The sequence below is a fragment of the Pleurodeles waltl genome, chromosome 7 (assembly GCF_031143425.1).
Source record: "Pleurodeles waltl isolate 20211129_DDA chromosome 7, aPleWal1.hap1.20221129, whole genome shotgun sequence".
Lineage (NCBI taxonomy): Eukaryota > Metazoa > Chordata > Amphibia > Caudata > Salamandridae > Pleurodeles > Pleurodeles waltl.
In genome coordinates this window covers 311,384,851-311,401,868 of record NC_090446.1, presented here as the reverse complement: position 1 = coordinate 311,401,868, position 17,018 = coordinate 311,384,851, and the positions used below count along the sequence as shown (strand labels likewise).

The window sequence follows — 17,018 nt, the reverse complement described above, 5'->3', positions numbered from 1 at the left end:
GATTTATATAGAGCGCCAACACAAGTTAAAAAAAAAAAGACAAATTTATGGCAGCAATAAAAGCATGCAAATGATCTGATACAAGGTAAATCAGCTATGCTTAAGGATTGGGATAAAAACACAGAAATAGCAAGGAAAGCCACGCAATAATGAGCATAAGACTGAGGTAGACAAAAGATACATCCAATCATGAACAAGACTCTGCCTCAAAGATCACTGCATGCATTCTATTATAGATAACAGCTCTTCAACAACAAAGTACTAATCTGAATGCACATGGAATGTAAAATAGGCCTTCAAGTATTAACATGCTTTGCTTGTCTTTACAAATAAATTGCGAAACACAGATCTCTATAAAAGCATGAGGCACTCACAGGAAGTTCTGAAGATACTAACCACATCAACCTGCCATCACTGGTGGTTAAATTCATATCAGGGTTTGTCAGGAAAGGGATACAAAGTAGCAACAGAAGAGAACAGAGATAGTGAAAAACTCACTAACAAGATTATGTGGCACGATACAGGTAAGTATTTTTCAAACCTTTCTAAAAAATATAAAGCACAAAATTTTCATGATGAAAACATGGTATTGACCTGTTTGTATTTAACAGATTAAGTCTCCCGTCCTTGAATGTAGGCAACATTAGGGCTGCAGGTTAAAAAATAAAGTTGTAATCCCAAAGCCATAGTTCTCAGGTTTTTGTATCAAATCATAACCCCCTGCCGATGGGAAGAATGTAACTGCACCTTTTAAGACCCATTTATTAAAACATATCTACCGAATTACACTTACCGTTTAGGACAATAGCAAAAACAACTGTGGTGGAAGCACCCAGGAATATGGTGCATAAACTGATTCTTTTCTGTTTTCATTTTTCCAAGACTAGACTTGCTAAATCTGCGGTGCTGGGAAATCTGGAAAGGACACTTATTCTGAATAACTGTTGTTGCATTTAAGTAACTTAATTTTGGATAATTCCCAGATTCAAATGCTTTTTCAACCGAATTCAAAGCTGAGTCATCTACCAGTAGTTGTGTTTGCATTATATGGCAGACCTCTAAGAGTGTATCATGGCTGTATTCTAATATTTGGACAGTTACATTTTGAAACAGTTTGAGAATCATTTGGTTTGTAAATACACTTTGAAATGGAAAACTAACTTGACTGTCTCACAGTTACCCTCCCTCGCCTCTTATTCCCCCGTATGAATTTCACCACCGTTCCAGTTTGCTTGCTGTACAAAAAAGTAATAATAATAATTTTGTTCTTAGGCTACTGGTACTTACTATGAAGAGGAATGCAAATCTGCATCATGGAAAATAATTCAGAACTCACAACCTACCCGAGGAATAACAGTAGTATTTCGTTGACTGTGGCTCATCACTCTAAATCTGAATTATTATTCTTACCCACACAGTTCTGGAGGTATTTGGAGTCTCAGTGCACCATAATCTTAAAATCCAGTTCCCCTAGTGGACTTTGATGTTCCAGGTCTATGGATATACAAGCCAACTCCATAAATCCGCCAGTGACCATTTCATTTTGAAATACAGAGCCTTAAAATGTTGATTCTGCTAGGTGATGTACCTTAGGCACTAGCCAAACACCATCATTAGTAGTGCATTTACTTCGCCTTTGGGAACAGGTTCATGGCCTAACTTTTCTTATGTAGAATGATGTATTCCTTCTTGGGCAAAAACTACTGGACACTCTAAAGTCTTATTAACTGTATACTAAGATTATATCACTTTCAGAATTGACCACACTATATTTGGGTTGGAATCCTGTAGATACGGAGTAGTGTTCTCTTGTTGATTTGGGTTTTGGTCTATTTTTAGCTTCAACCCTACTGTGTTTCTATATCCTGCCTGACACCGAATACCCACAGATGAACACTGTAAGTGAGCCCACATGAACCTGAGAATTCACAAAACTACACAAGGCTGGCAGAACTGTTTCCCATTGAATGATAGGGGCCACAGGGCTGCAGGACAATAAAAGTATAGTGTTTCTACAAATGTGCATGAGATTGTATCTCTGCCATGCAAGGTACAAAGATCCTCTGGCTTCAGTAATACTGATGTGAGAAACTGGGGCTGATTGCAGAGGCCCCCTAACTTTTTGCCCCCATTTTCCACTTTATGCTGGTGTTTTCCTGACTCTGATGGTGCCCTGGGTACTGCTAACCAGTCCCAGGGCCTGTGCTCTGTGTAAAATGGATATGCAAATTAGGCTAATTATAATTGGCTAAGTTAACCTACCTATAAGTCCCTAGTATATGGTAGGGCATGTAGGTTTAGGGACCACAGCATAGGTGGTGCACACCTAGGTGCATTGCTGAGGTGCCCAGTGTCATTTTAAAAGCAAGCCTGCCTTGCTGGCTGCTTTTAAATTAAAGTTATATGCAAATTCGACTTTGGAATTAAAGGTACTTCCAAAGTTTTAAACTACCTTATTTTTACATATAAGTCACCCCTAAGGTGTGCCCTATGTGCCCCTAGGGCAGGGTGCCATGTAACTATAAGCAGGGATTTTATAAAAATAGATTTATAAGCCCTGGTGAGGTAAAAACAGCCAAATTAGTTTTTCCCTCATTGAAGTAAATGGCCTTCATAGGCTAGAATGGGCAGACTTTATTTTAAATTTTAAAGTCTCCTTAAATGTTACATACCAAGAATTTGGTATCAAATTGATTGTTATAATAAATCCCACAACTTCCAGTTGTTGGATTTAATATAACTAGTGCAGGTAAAAAGTTTAGACTTTACCTAAAAAGTTGCCAATTTCAGCTCTGCATTGTTTTTGCTGCTGTGCTCTGATTGGCCAGCCTGCAGCAGCTTCTGCCAGGCTACTTTAATGAGGTGTGAAGTGGCCTGACTTCACACAAAGGAATGTGCTTGGGGGAGAGAATCTCCCCTCAGCAGATGGGGAAGCAGGAAGGGGGAGGGCTGCCAAACTGGTCTTCAAAGGCAGAGAAGGACATCTGGAGCACCCAGCAACACCCCCACATCCTGCAACCCCAGACAGCTAGGTGCCCCCTTGATTAGATTAGGAGAGGGCAGGAGAGGGGTGTGTTTATGATTTTTAGCCACACCAGTGGGTGGGCTCAGCCAGATCTCTCCTCTAAAAATCAGATTCATCCATTTTGGATTTTTAGAGACTGTTGCCTTCTGGGATGGATTTTTGCCACACTTCCCAGGAAGTGGTCATCACAGGGGGACGACCCTGTCCCTGATTGGAGGACCAGGGCCCCCCTGCTTTTCACCCAGGAGCAAGGATAAAACTGGCAGACCTGCACCCACGCCTCAGATCCCCTCCAGAATTCAACAAGAAAGGAACTAAAGAAGAAGAAGGACTGCCCTGCTGGACCCCTGGCCTGCACCTGGACCCTGCACTCAGAAAGACTGCACCAGCTGCACACTTGGGCTTCACCACAAGAAGGACTTTGCCTGGCTTCCACTGGTTCAAGGAGGGACTCCCTGTTTGCTACAGGTGAAAAATTGCTAACCAGAGTCCCCTGCACCAACTCCTGAAAAAGTGACCAGCTGACCACTGCCCAGTGGCCAAAAAGGAGTTTGCGCCAGGTGTACTCTGGGAGTTGAAGTCCGCACTTCCCAAGGACCATCACAGAACTTCTGGACCCTTGGGGTGAGCTGTGGACCCCAAAAGAACCTTAAAAGAACATCTGGGTGAAGCCCCAGAAGTTTGGAAAAGATTGGAGAAATTTTAGAAAAAAGCTCCATAAAGTGACCGACTCGACGCGGAAATTCTAGCCGGCTTGCCTCAACCGCGACCCGGCCTGACTTCGTGGTTCGTCCCGGTCAAGAAAAACATCCGAAAAAGAGACTAAGTCCGAACGTAAAAAGTTGACCGGGACCTTCCAGCCATCGTATCCGAGAAGGGCTCCACGGACGTCGGATCAAGATCCAGGTTTACCCCGGTCGAAGGATTTTCATCTCGAAAAAACGACTAAGTCCGAAGGTAGAAATCACCACCGAGGAAACCGACTTCGCGTATCCAGACAAGGGCTCCAGGAGGTCGGATCCAACTGGCAGGTTCGTCCCGGTGAAGAAAAACTTCAAAATAAAGACTAAGTCAGAAGGTAACTTTTTAACCGAGGCTTCCCGCGACCTGTATCCGAGCAGGGCTCCATCGCGGTCGGCCTGAAAGTTTGACTTTGTCCCGGTCCTGGTGCAACCAGATGACCCGATTGGCGCTTTTTGTTTCTATGCGCTAGAAAATAATAATACTTTAAAAATTCATATCTCCGGTTCCCCTGAACCGATTTTAATCGTTTTTGTGTCATTTTAAAGATAAAAATATAAGCTATTTTTATAAATTGGTTTTGGATTTTTAAACTGTTTCCTGTGTTTTATTTAATTACTGTTTTGTGATATTTGAATGCTTTACACTTTGTCTCCTAAGTTAAGCCTTGACGCTCGATGCCAAGCTACCAAGGGTAGAGCTGGGATTAATTTACTGAGACCTAACTGTACTTTTGTGGAGGTTTGTGGCTTGTTGCTAGGTGTAGGTACCTACCTGCCCTACCAATAACCCATTTTCCAACATAATTGGAAGCAGCGACGGGATCCTGTACTTGTGTTCAATATCACGTTACAGTTTTGGATAAAACAAATTAAAAATCCTTTAAATTGTCCTAGTGCAAAAATTGTTTTTAATTTTTAATTTTAATTTTTTTTTTTAAATTAATTTGGATTAATTTCAATTATTGAATTTTTGTAATTTTTCTAAATTCCTGTTACCAATTTTTGCAAAACGTTTTTGTTGACACAAAACTAGGGAACCATGGAGCTTGATCTGGCTAGCCTACCTACACTGACAGTAGTCCAGCTTAGGGGGTTGTGTGTTGAGAGAGGGTTGCCTGCAACCACTAATCTCAGGAAGGAAATCCTAATTAAATCCCTGACAGCATGGGCTGAGGCCCAAGAGGTAGAGACAGAGGAAGCTCCAGAGGAGGAAGAAAAAGAGGAAGATGCTAACTCTAACCACTCAGGGGAGGGAAGGCATCAGACCCCAAGTGAGGAAGAGGAGGAACGGTCCTCACTGGATACAGTCACTAGGGGCAGACCCAAAGCTAGTGGTAGGAAGAGGGTCCTTTCAGGAGGAGAGAACCCATCCATCAGGGAGAGAGAGCTGGAAGCCCAGCTAGCCTACATAGCTTTGGAAGCAGATAAGCTTGCCCTAGAAAAGAAAAAGTGGGCAAGCAAAGAAAAAAAAGATGGAAGCAGCGATAAAGAAGCTGAGGTGTCCATGGGTGGGGGAGTTTGCCCCAGATTACCCAAGGGGGTAGTTCCTGCTTATGTAGAGGGGGATGACATAGATAAGTGGCTAGGGGCCTTTGAGAGGGCACTCCAAATGAGAAGGGTTAGGCCTCAATACTGGGGTTCCCTTTTGTGGGAGTTGGTCCCCAACTCAGGGAGGGATAGGCTTCTGACCTTAAGGGGGGAGGAGGCAGATTCATACCCTAGTATGAAGAGGTGCTTAGTCAAGAAGTTTGGTCTGACCCCAGAGCAATATAGAATGAAGTTCAGGGACACCCAGAAGGTCAGTACCCAGTCTTGGGTTGACTTTGTGGACACCTCACTAAAGGCACTAGAGGGCTGGATTATTGGCAACAAAGTAAATACTTATGAGGGGTTATACAATCTGATCATGAGAGAGCACATCTTGACCAATTGTATCCAAGAAAGGTTACGCCAGCATCTAGTGGACTCTAAGCTGACCAACCCTAGAGAGCTAGGGGAGGCAGCTGATGAGTGGTTGAGAACCAGGGTGGTTGTCAAGTCCCAGGGGGGAGACTCCAAGAAGGGGGGGACAGGTCCCCAAAAACCTAAGGAGGGAGGTGGTAAGCCCACCACAGAGACTCCCTCTGTACCCCAGAACCCTAAGAAGGAGGAGAGTAAATCCCACTCCCACTCTGACATGCAGAGACAGGGAGACCCAGGGTTAAAAAAGCTCTTGGACAGTAGGGCTTGCTTTGACTGTCAGCAGACAGGTCACTTCAGAGGAGATGCAGCCTGTCCAAAGAAGGTGGTTAGCACTGGGCTGTCCAGTGTAGCCATAGAGGAGGATTCCTCAGATGATGAAGTCCTCCTAGCATTGTGCTGGGAGACAGGACCAGATGGTAAGCTGGTGATCCCTGAGGGTGGGAGTAGGCACTTCCACCACATTCAAGTGAATGGGATCCCTACCACTGGCCTGAGAGACACCTGTGCCAGTCACACTGTAGTGAGTGACCGGTTAGTGACCCCAGACATGTATGTCCCAGGAAAGACAAAGAAAGTCAGGATAGCCACAGGGGAGGTCACCTCCAAACCTGTAGCCATAGTGCCCCTAGAGAGGGAGGGTATCCTTGACTGGATTAGGGTGGTAGTCAGTGCTGACCTTCCCCTAGATTGTATCCTGGGCAATGACCTCCCAGAGGTGAGTCTGGTCACAGATGGGGTGGTCGCCCAGGGCGCCCCCCCAACCCAAAGTCCTGGGGAGTCAGTCCCTACAGTTAGGAGACAGGGGTCCCCAAGAAAAGGAAAGAAGAAAAGGAAGGGTAGGCCACTCTTAAAGAGAGTTCCAGGGAGCCAAAGGCCTTCTGCCCCAGTAGGGGGGGAGCCCAGAGTTGGCACTGGTGAGGCCTCACCTGACCCCAAGGAAGTCCTGAGTAGTCAGGCAGCTGTCCAGATGCAAGGTGTTGCCCCTGCACTGACAGAAGGGAGAGTGGAAGGAGGGTGTCTGCCACAGGAGGTGGTAGCCCCCCACTCTAGACAGCAAGAGGGGTGCCAGGACCCCAAAGTTGCCCCTAAAGCAGCTCAGCCACCTGTCAGTGGAGAGCTTAGGGTGTGGTTCTGGGTACTGACAGCTGTCAGTAGCCTCTGCTGGGTGCTAGCCTTCCTGGCAGCACTGTACTTGGCCTGGGAGGCAGACCCCAAGGCCAATAGCAAAGTAGGCCCCCTGACCCTGTTGGTCATGGTGGGGTTGCTCAAGTGTTGGGTGACCTCTTTGGGTAAGCTAGGTCTTGCCCTAGCAAAGTTAGGAGTAGGGGAGGTGGGCACCTCACTACCCAAGTTGGCAGAGAGAGAGGAGGAAGACCCCCCTAGAGGGAAGTTTCAGTTTGGGTTGGGTCCTTTTACTGTTGGGATGGCTTCACTACCCAGAGGGAGTGACCCTGACAGGAGGATATAAGGCAGAGTAGGCCCTGCAAAGGGACAGCCAGTTTTCTTCACTGTCTTCCTCGCCTAACAAGCCAGGAAGACTCTCCCAGGGTTGGGCTGAGTCTCCTGGGCGTGTGGGCTGGGGGGGGGGGGGTTGTGTGAGAAACTGGGGCTGATTGCAGAGGCCCCCTAACTTTTTGCCCCCATTTTCCACTTTATGCTGGTGTTTTCCTGACTCTGATGGTGCCCTGGGTACTGCTAACCAGTCCCAGGGCCTGTGCTCTGTGTAAAATGGATATGCAAATTAGGCTAATTATAATTGGCTAAGTTAACCTACCTATAAGTCCCTAGTATATGGTAGGGCATGTAGGTTTAGGGACCACAGCATAGGTGGTGCACACCTAGGTGCATTGCTGAGGTGCCCAGTGTCATTTTAAAAGCAAGCCTGCCTTGCTGGCTGCTTTTAAATTAAAGTTATATGCAAATTCGACTTTGGAATTAAAGGTACTTCCAAAGTCTTAAACTACCTTATTTTTACATATAAGTCACCCCTAAGGTGTGCCCTATGTGCCCCTAGGGCAGGGTGCCATGTAACTATAAGCAGGGATTTTATAAAAATAGATTTATAAGCCCTGGTGAGGTAAAAACAGCCAAATTAGTTTTTCCCTCATTGAAGTAAATGGCCTTCATAGGCTAGAATGGGCAGACTTTATTTTAAATTTTAAAGTCTCCTTAAATGTTACATACCAAGAATTTGGTATCAAATTGATTGTTATAATAAATCCCACAACTTCCAGTTGTTGGATTTAATATAACTAGTGCAGGTAAAAAGTTTAGACTTTACCTAAAAAGTTGCCAATTTCAGCTCTGCATTGTTTTTGCTGCTGTGCTCTGATTGGCCAGCCTGCAGCAGCTTCTGCCAGGCTACTTTAATGAGGTGTGAAGTGGCCTGACTTCACACAAAGGAATGTGCTTGGGGGAGAGAATCTCCCCTCAGCAGATGGGGAAGCAGGAAGGGGGAGGGCTGCCAAACTGGTCTTCAAAGGCAGAGAAGGACATCTGGAGCACCCAGCAACACCCCCACATCCTGCAACCCCAGACAGCTAGGTGCCCCCTTGATTAGATTAGGAGAGGGCAGGAGAGGGGTGTGTTTATGATTTTTAGCCACACCAGTGGGTGGGCTCAGCCAGATCTCTCCTCTAAAAATCAGATTCATCCATTTTGGATTTTTAGAGACTGTTGCCTTCTGGGATGGATTTTTGCCACACTTCCCAGGAAGTGGTCATCACAGGGGGACGACCCTGTCCCTGATTGGAGGACCAGGGCCCCCCTGCTTTTCACCCAGGAGCAAGGATAAAACTGGCAGACCTGCACCCACGCCTCAGATCCCCTCCAGAATTCAACAAGAAAGGAACTAAAGAAGAAGAAGGACTGCCCTGCTGGACCCCTGGCCTGCACCTGGACCCTGCACTCAGAAAGACTGCACCAGCTGCACACTTGGGCTTCACCACAAGAAGGACTTTGCCTGGCTTCCACTGGTTCAAGGAGGGACTCCCTGTTTGCTACAGGTGAAAAATTGCTAACCAGAGTCCCCTGCACCAACTCCTGAAAAAGTGACCAGCTGACCACTGCCCAGTGGCCAAAAAGGAGTTTGCGCCAGGTGTACTCTGGGAGTTGAAGTCCGCACTTCCCAAGGACCATCACAGAACTTCTGGACCCTTGGGGTGAGCTGTGGACCCCAAAAGAACCTTAAAAGAACATCTGGGTGAAGCCCCAGAAGTTTGGAAAAGATTGGAGAAATTTTAGAAAAAAGCTCCATAAAGTGACCGACTCGACGCGGAAATTCTAGCCGGCTTGCCTCAACCGCGACCCGGCCTGACTTCGTGGTTCGTCCCGGTCAAGAAAAACATCCGAAAAAGAGACTAAGTCCGAACGTAAAAAGTTGACCGGGACCTTCCAGCCATCGTATCCGAGAAGGGCTCCACGGACGTCGGATCAAGATCCAGGTTTACCCCGGTCGAAGGATTTTCATCTCGAAAAAACGACTAAGTCCGAAGGTAGAAATCACCACCGAGGAAACCGACTTCGCGTATCCAGACAAGGGCTCCAGGAGGTCGGATCCAACTGGCAGGTTCGTCCCGGTGAAGAAAAACTTCAAAATAAAGACTAAGTCAGAAGGTAACTTTTTAACCGAGGCTTCCCGCGACCTGTATCCGAGCAGGGCTCCATCGCGGTCGGTCTGAAACTTTGACTTTGTCCCGGTCCTGGTGCAACCAGATGACCCGATTGGCGCTTTTTGTTTCTATGCGCTAGAAAATAATAATACTTTAAAAATTCATATCTCCGGTTCCCCTGAACCGATTTTAATCGTTTTTGTGTCATTTTAAAGATAAAAATATAAGCTATTTTTATAAATTGGTTTTGGATTTTTAAACTGTTTCCTGTGTTTTATTTAATTACTGTTTTGTGATATTTGAATGCTTTACACTTTGTCTCCTAAGTTAAGCCTTGACGCTCGATGCCAAGCTACCAAGGGTAGAGCTGGGATTAATTTACTGAGACCTAACTGTACTTTTGTGGAGGTTTGTGGCTTGTTGCTAGGTGTAGGTACCTACCTGCCCTACCAATAACCCATTTTCCAACAACTGATAACTGACATTTCTAATACATATGGAAGTGAAGAAAATAAGTTACTTACCTGTAACTGTAGTTCTCCAGTATTGGTATCTTTCATAGATTCACATGCTTGAATCATTCCCCGTCGTCGAAGTGGGAGTCCCACGGTACATAGAAAGCAATAAATAGAGAAAAACCTTTCTTATCTTTTTTTTTTTTTTTTTTTTTCATTGAAGTCAATAGGAAAAAACATCTTCAATTGTAGAACTATCAGCCTCTTTAGAAAGAGCCCAAACTTCAGCCAATCAGGCGCGACCACCCTCTTACAACCCTCAGCACAGAGGCTCAGTCTGTCAGATTTCTCCGCACTAGTGTACACAGGAAAAAATTCCAGAAGGTGAGCCTCTCTGGGGAGGAGGGTGGGTCGCATGTGAATCTATGAAAGATACCAATACTGGAGAACTACAGTTACAGGTAAGTAACTTATTTTCTTCTCCAGTATTAGGGTATCTTTCATAGATTCACATGCTTGAATCAGAATAGTCAGCAGTAAATGGATAAATTATTATATTCTTGTAGTACCAACAGAATGCATAAATATATTGCATGTTGACTGCATGTTGACAATGTATATAAGCGATTAAATCTGCAAATTAAGAGCTAACCATTCCTAAGTACATGTAGTATTCATCCATTATATACAAATCTATATATAAACATTTATACATATACATATATATATTCCATGTAGCAAAGAAAAATATGAGTACCTCTAACTGCATATAAGAAGGATATAGTCTAAATTACATATGAAATGAGACACAGAGGACGGAGGGTAAGGCTTATAGGCTCACCTTATGTGAACAAATTGCGCAAAACCGCTTGTCCTACCGCAGCATCCACCTTGTCCGTAGCTTCCAGGCAGTAATGCTGGGTGAAAGTATGAGGACGTGTCCATGTCGCTGCCTTGCAGATTTGGTCCAAAGGAATTCCAGCGAACAGAGCCGTGGAAGTGGAAACTGCTCTAGTGGAGTGCACCCGGACCTTAGATGATAATGGCTTTCCCGCCAACTGGTGGGTCAACTGAATGGCAGCAGAAACCCAACGCGCTATAGTTTGTTTAGTAACTGCGCTACCACGATTGACCTTTCCAAAGCTGATAAACAACTGTTCAGATTTACGGAAAGCAGTTGTTCTATCTATATAGAACTATAAACAGCGCTTAATGTCTAACGAATGCAGAGCTCGTTCAGCTGCCGTTTGAGGATTTGGAAAACATTTTCGCAGAACTACTGGTTCGTTTAAGTGAAAAGATGATGGAACTTTAGGTATAAACCTTGGATTTGTTCTTAAAATGACCACCTCCGGCTTGAATTGAAGGAAAGGCGGAGAAATTGTAAATGCCTGGATATCACTGACTCTTCTTGCCGATGTCAAGACTAAAAGAAGGGCCGTTTTAAAAGAAACGAACTTCAAATCCACTCTATGAATAGGCACGAACGGATGTTTCATTAATTGGGAGAGCACAATGTTCAGATGCCATTGTGGTGCAGGATGGTGAATTGGTGGATATTTTCTGAACAAACCTTTAAGAAATTGCTTGATTATTCTGGCAGACCATAGTGAAGGTGACTGAGGGGTCCGTCTGTAACGAGATTATGGCAGCCAAATGCGAAAGACCGGATTTGGCCAAATGTAGTAAATATGGCAAAATCTGTTCAGGGGATGATGACAGAGGATGGATGCTGGAAGCAGCGCACCACAAACAAAACCTCTTCCACTTGAATTTGTATGTGCGATTTGTAGACTGGGCTCTGGCACAGGCAAGTATCTCTCTGCACTCCGGAGGAATATTCAAACCATCAAATTCATAGAATTCAGGAGCCAGGCTGATAAACAAAGAGATGTCGGGTTGGGATGACGAACCTGACCCTGGCTCATTGTTAGCAGATCCGGAATTGCCTTCAGCCGAATGTGAGGTTGTTCCGATAGCAATAGAAGTTCTGTGAACCAGGACTGGCGTGGCCATCTCGGAGCGATTAGAAGAATCCTGCATCGTTCCCTCTTCATCTTTAGCAGAAGTCTCGGGATGAGTGGAAGCGGGGGAAAAGCGTATGCATAAATCCCTGACCATCTGATCAAAAACGCATTCCCTCTCGAACCCCTCTGCGGATGCCAGCTTGCGAAGTGTCGGCATTTCTTGTTGTCCTTGGTCGCGAATAGATCTATGGTGGGCTTGCCCCAAAGGTGAAAGAGATTGTCGAGAACCGACTGATTGATTTCCCACTCGTGGCAGCTGGTTCGATTCCTGCTCAAGGCATCTGCCCAGATGTTGGTGATCCCTGGGAGATGCTCTGCTCGGATGGTGATTCCATGCTGAGTTACCCAATGCCACAGCTGTGCCTCCAGGGATAATGCTCGAGATCTTGTGCCTCCTTGTTAGTTGATATAGTGCATGACCTTGGTGTTGTCTGTCCTTATCAACACTGAAGAGTCTTTGATGTTCATGAGGAAGGACTTGAGTGCCAAAAACACCGCTCTGAGCTCTAATACGTTTATGTGGAGAGTTGATTCTTGCATAGACCATTTTCCCCTCACGGAAAGATCCTGTAAATGAGCACCCCATCCCTCCAGGGATGCGTCCGTTGTTACTATGTGCATGGTCCTGTCCTTCAGAAATGACAGCCCGTCTGAGACTAGGGGAGTTTCTTTCCACCACGTGAAAGCCTGTTTCGCTGCAGGGGTGATTTGTACTAGCTCGTCGAAAGAGCCTTCTGTCTGTTTCCACTGGTTGTCTAGTTGTTGTTGAAGAATCCTCATGTGGAGGCGACAGTTCCTTATCAATGGAATGCATGACGATAGTATCCCTAGAAAAGACTTGTAAGTCCGTACTGAAACAGACCTTCTTTTGCTGAGCCGAGCTGCTAAGTTTCGAAGTCTCTGTCTTCTGTCCTGTGAAGGAAAGGCTTTTGCTTGTAAAGTGTCCAAGATGGCTCCTAGAAACGTGATGTTCTGAGTGGGCTCTGTGTGAGACTTGGGGTAGTTGACCGACAAACCCAAAGCTCCGAAAAGGGAGAGACATGTTTCCGTATCTCTGGCAGCCTTCGACGCTGTACGTGCTTTTATTAGCCAGTCGTCCAGGTAAGGGAAGACCTGTACCCCTAATTGTCTGAGGTGGGCTGCCACTGGCGCCAAAACCTTGGTGAACACTCTTGGAGCCGACTTGAGGCCAAACGGAAGTACTCTGAACTGGTAGTGAATGCCTGCGACCCTGAACCGCAAGAATTTCCGATGATTGGGGTGAATTGGAATGTGAAAATATGCGTCCTGAAGATCTAGCGAGGTCATAAAATCACCTCGATTGAGGAGGCTCAGAACGTCTTGAAGAGAGATCATGCGAAAAGATTGCTTCTTGAGGTATTTGTTGAGCGATCGAAGATCGAGAATAGGTCTCCAATCTCCGTTCTTCTTCCGGATAAGGAAAAAACGGGAGTAAAAACATATTCCCCTCTGATTTCTTGGTACGATCTCTATTGCTCCCTTGCTCATTAAGATAGCAATCTGTTCCATAAGCTCGTTGAGGTGGGCTGGCGGGGGGCCTCCTGGTGGTACTTGAGGAGGAGACTGGTTGAATTCTAGTGTATGCCCCCGCTTGATAATATCCAAAACCCATCTGTCTGCTGTTATTCTGGACCATTGATGCAGAAACCCGGAAATTGTGCCCCCTATACGAGTGTTGGTGCAGGGGCTGGGTGCAGGCATTTGATGAGGGTCACTGCTTTCTAGTCGTATCCTTGGGTCTGAAAGCAGATTTTCCTCTTGTTTGCTGTCTGAAGCGAGCTGATGTTTGCTGGCGAAAGGAATCTGTTGTTGTTGGCCATACGTTGAGCGATATTGGCCTTGGTAAGAGGAGTACGGTCTATATTGTTGAAAGCCTCCTCTGTGAGAAAAAGTACCTCTCCCTCTCGCTCCTCGAAAGGGTTGCCTCTTGTACTGAAGCGCCGCAAGTGACCTGGCTGTTTCAGTGTCTGACTTGATCGACTGCAATGCATCGTCGACATGTTTTCCAAATAAAAGTTCTCCATCATATGGCATGTCTAGAACTTTCAACTGAACTTCTGGCCTAAAAGAGGTAGCCTTTAGCCACCCTTGGCGTCTGAGAACCGCAGCACCGGCCAATTGTCTAAAACCTGTGGAAGAGACATCAATGGCAGAGTCTATGATTTCGGCCGAAATCTTTTCTCCTTCTTGAAGAATTCTGCGTGCTTCTGCTCTACTGGATTCAGGTATCATGTCAATGAATTGGTACATGTCAGACCACATCTGACGATCGTATCTCCCCAGTATTGCTAGAGAGTTGGCGGCTCTAACAGTGGTGGCAGCCATGGTTGAAATTTTTTTACCTATGGAGTCCAGACGCCGTCCTTCCTTGTCTGGAGGTGCGGTCAGAGAAGCTGACGGATTCCTGGATCTTCTCTGTGCTGCTTGGAAGATAACCGAATCCGGTTTAGGGTGGCTGATTAGACATGCTGGGGAGTTGTCAGGTGCCTTATATTTCTTTTCTAGCCTGGGCAAGACTGCAGGAATGGAGGACGGAGTCTGCATGACCTTTAAGCCTTCTTCCCAGATGAAGTCGACAATGGGAATGGCCCTCACTGATTTTCTTGTGTCCTCTTTAAAGTCATAAAGAAAACAATCTGATTGTTTAGACGTAATCGGTAGCTGGAATCTCTTGGCAGCTCTCTCCATGACAGAATGGAAACCTCCAATGTCCTGCGGAGGAGAGTCTACTGGCGGTGGTGTAGATGGAGATGGAGTCTGAATCTGGTACTCATCCCATTCCGTTCCTCTTCGGATGACGGTGAGCCAATGCTCTGAACAGAAGGAGGTACTGTGATAGGGTCTGGAAACGTGGAAGGTCTAGCCGGAGTGGACACTGGTGTCTGCTGAGGTTGCACCGGTGTGGAAGAACCAGGCGGTGGAAACCTCGCATAATAGTCCTGCATCATTTGCTGAAGGTTGTTAATTAATGATACCGGCATTTGTACTGTCTCTTCTGATTGTTCGAAATGTCCCTGATCCTGTTGGTGGGAAAATTGCTGAAGATCCTCCTCTTCATCCTCTTCTTGGCATTTTATACGTAGTTCGGACGGACTACGCGCTACCGGGAAAAATCCGTCATCAGAGTATCCATCGCCATCATCATCATCATCCGCAAAAAGATGCTGCGGAGGGACGGGTGTAACCTTGCTGGGCGATGTATGCGATGGTTGTAATATAGAGGACCTTACTTGTACAGGCAAAATCCTTTGCGGAAGGTAAGGTGATGTTCCAGGAAAATGACCCGTCGACGGAGCGGGCGTCGACGGGACCGTCGGTGTAGTTGGTGGTATCATCGTCGACGAAGTAGTCGTCGACGAAGCCAATGTCACTGCGTCACCCGTCGACGGGGTTGACAACGACGGAGTTTTCACGATCCGGTGCGTCGACGGAATCTTCGTCGGCGAAAGCGACGGCGACTTCCTGAACCTCTTAGTCGATGAATGTGTCGATGGTAAAGATTTTAACTTCTTACCCGTCAACGGCTTCTTAATGATCTTTAAGGTGTGCGACGACGACGGACCATACTTAAGGCTCACTGATGTTATCGTCGTAGACGACAGCGGAGATGAAGTCACTATCATCGGAGACGGAGAGGCTGTAAACGTAGCCGTCATCGTAGTTGTCGTCACCGGTAGAGCTGTCGTCGACGGAGGGCTCGTCGACGGTGTCGATTTTTTGGACGTCGACGGAGGCAGAGAACTGGAAGGCTTTTTAAGCTTCTTTGAAGAAGAAGCAGGTGTTGATGGTTCTGAGTGAACCCTGCCACTTGCTACCTTAGATGTTGAAGGTAGATCCCCGGTGTCCTTAAAAGCATGCAGCTTCTTGGCCGACTTAGTGCTTGCAGGGGATAGGCTCTCCACAGACCTCTTTCTTTTCTTTGAGGTCACTGCAGTGTCACTGTCTTCTTCAGAAAGAGCTTCTCTTGCCTTCTTTTTCTGGAGCCAAAGTAGGAGCCTGGCTTCTCTGTCCCTCAGAGTCTTATTAGGAAAGGTCCTGCAGATCTTACAGTCCTTGACCTTATGCTCTGGATGTAAGCAATAGATACATTCCTTGTGAGGGTCCTCACAGTGAAGTCTCAATTTGCCACAGGTCCCACAAGGTCTAAAAAGGCCCTTTCTTGTAGACATGATGGAAAAAAGTCTTAAAGAAAAACTGAATTGAAATTCTCTAAAGATTTCTCTTGAAGAGATGGAAAACTGAGCAGAGCTCAGGGAGACTCCCTTACACACGACGTGCGGTAGAAAATCTGACAGACTGAACCTCTGTGCTGAGGGTTCTAAGAGGGTGGTCGCGCCTGATTGGCTGAAGTTTGGGCTCTTTCTAAAGAGGCTGATAGTTCTACAATTGAAGATGTTTTTTCCTATTGACTTCAATGAAAAAAAAAGAAAAAAAAAGATAAGAAAGGTTTTTCTCTATTTATTGCTTTCTATGTACCGTGGGACTCCCACTTCGACGACGGGGAATGATTCAAGCATGTGAATCTATGAAAGATACCCTAATACTGGAGAAACATTTTATTTCTATAGGATAAATGTTGTTTGTAACACAGATGTTTACTGTCTGCCATTACAGTACTTACACTGGTCAGAGTAATTGAATCTACTCTCCTTTGGAGAATCAAATCTACAAAAAGGAATTCATTTAGTTAACCAACTAGAGGGCATCAGAATACATGAATTTGACTCTAGTTGCAAACAGTACTCATCATGGAAACTGCAAAGTAACAACTGATTGCTCCTAGATCCAAGGATAAGACTTCAAATTCACATGTATCTGAGCTTAAACAGCTATCACTAGCATTTTCCTTCATTGTGAGCTTTTGCTTTGAGTCCGAAAGTGCATCAGAAAGAATTAACAGTATTCAACATCCTCAACAGAAGGCAATAACGCACAAGTGATGCAATACTGGTTCACTTAAAAGCAGTTGGCCGTATATTCGAGAGAAGGTTTTTTATTTTGATCACTCAGGATGTAGTTTTAAAGACGTGCAATGCCCGCAGCAAATGCACAAAACAGAGAATTGTGGCTTCAATACGACTCAACACATCTCGCATTTAAACTTAGGGCCTCCAATAGATTTTGGCGGACGGATGACTTGGTCACTACGGTCACAAATGTGGCAATAGGGCATG

The 17,018-nt window shown here is 45.7% G+C and overlaps 1 protein-coding gene across 3 annotated transcripts in view; it reads right to left on the bottom strand.

Annotated features, from left to right (window-relative positions):
• IFT52 (intraflagellar transport 52) overlaps positions 1–17,018 on the bottom strand; it is a 492,806-nt gene that overhangs the window by 135,466 nt on the left and 340,322 nt on the right. The gene's annotated exons all lie outside the window — the stretch shown is intronic.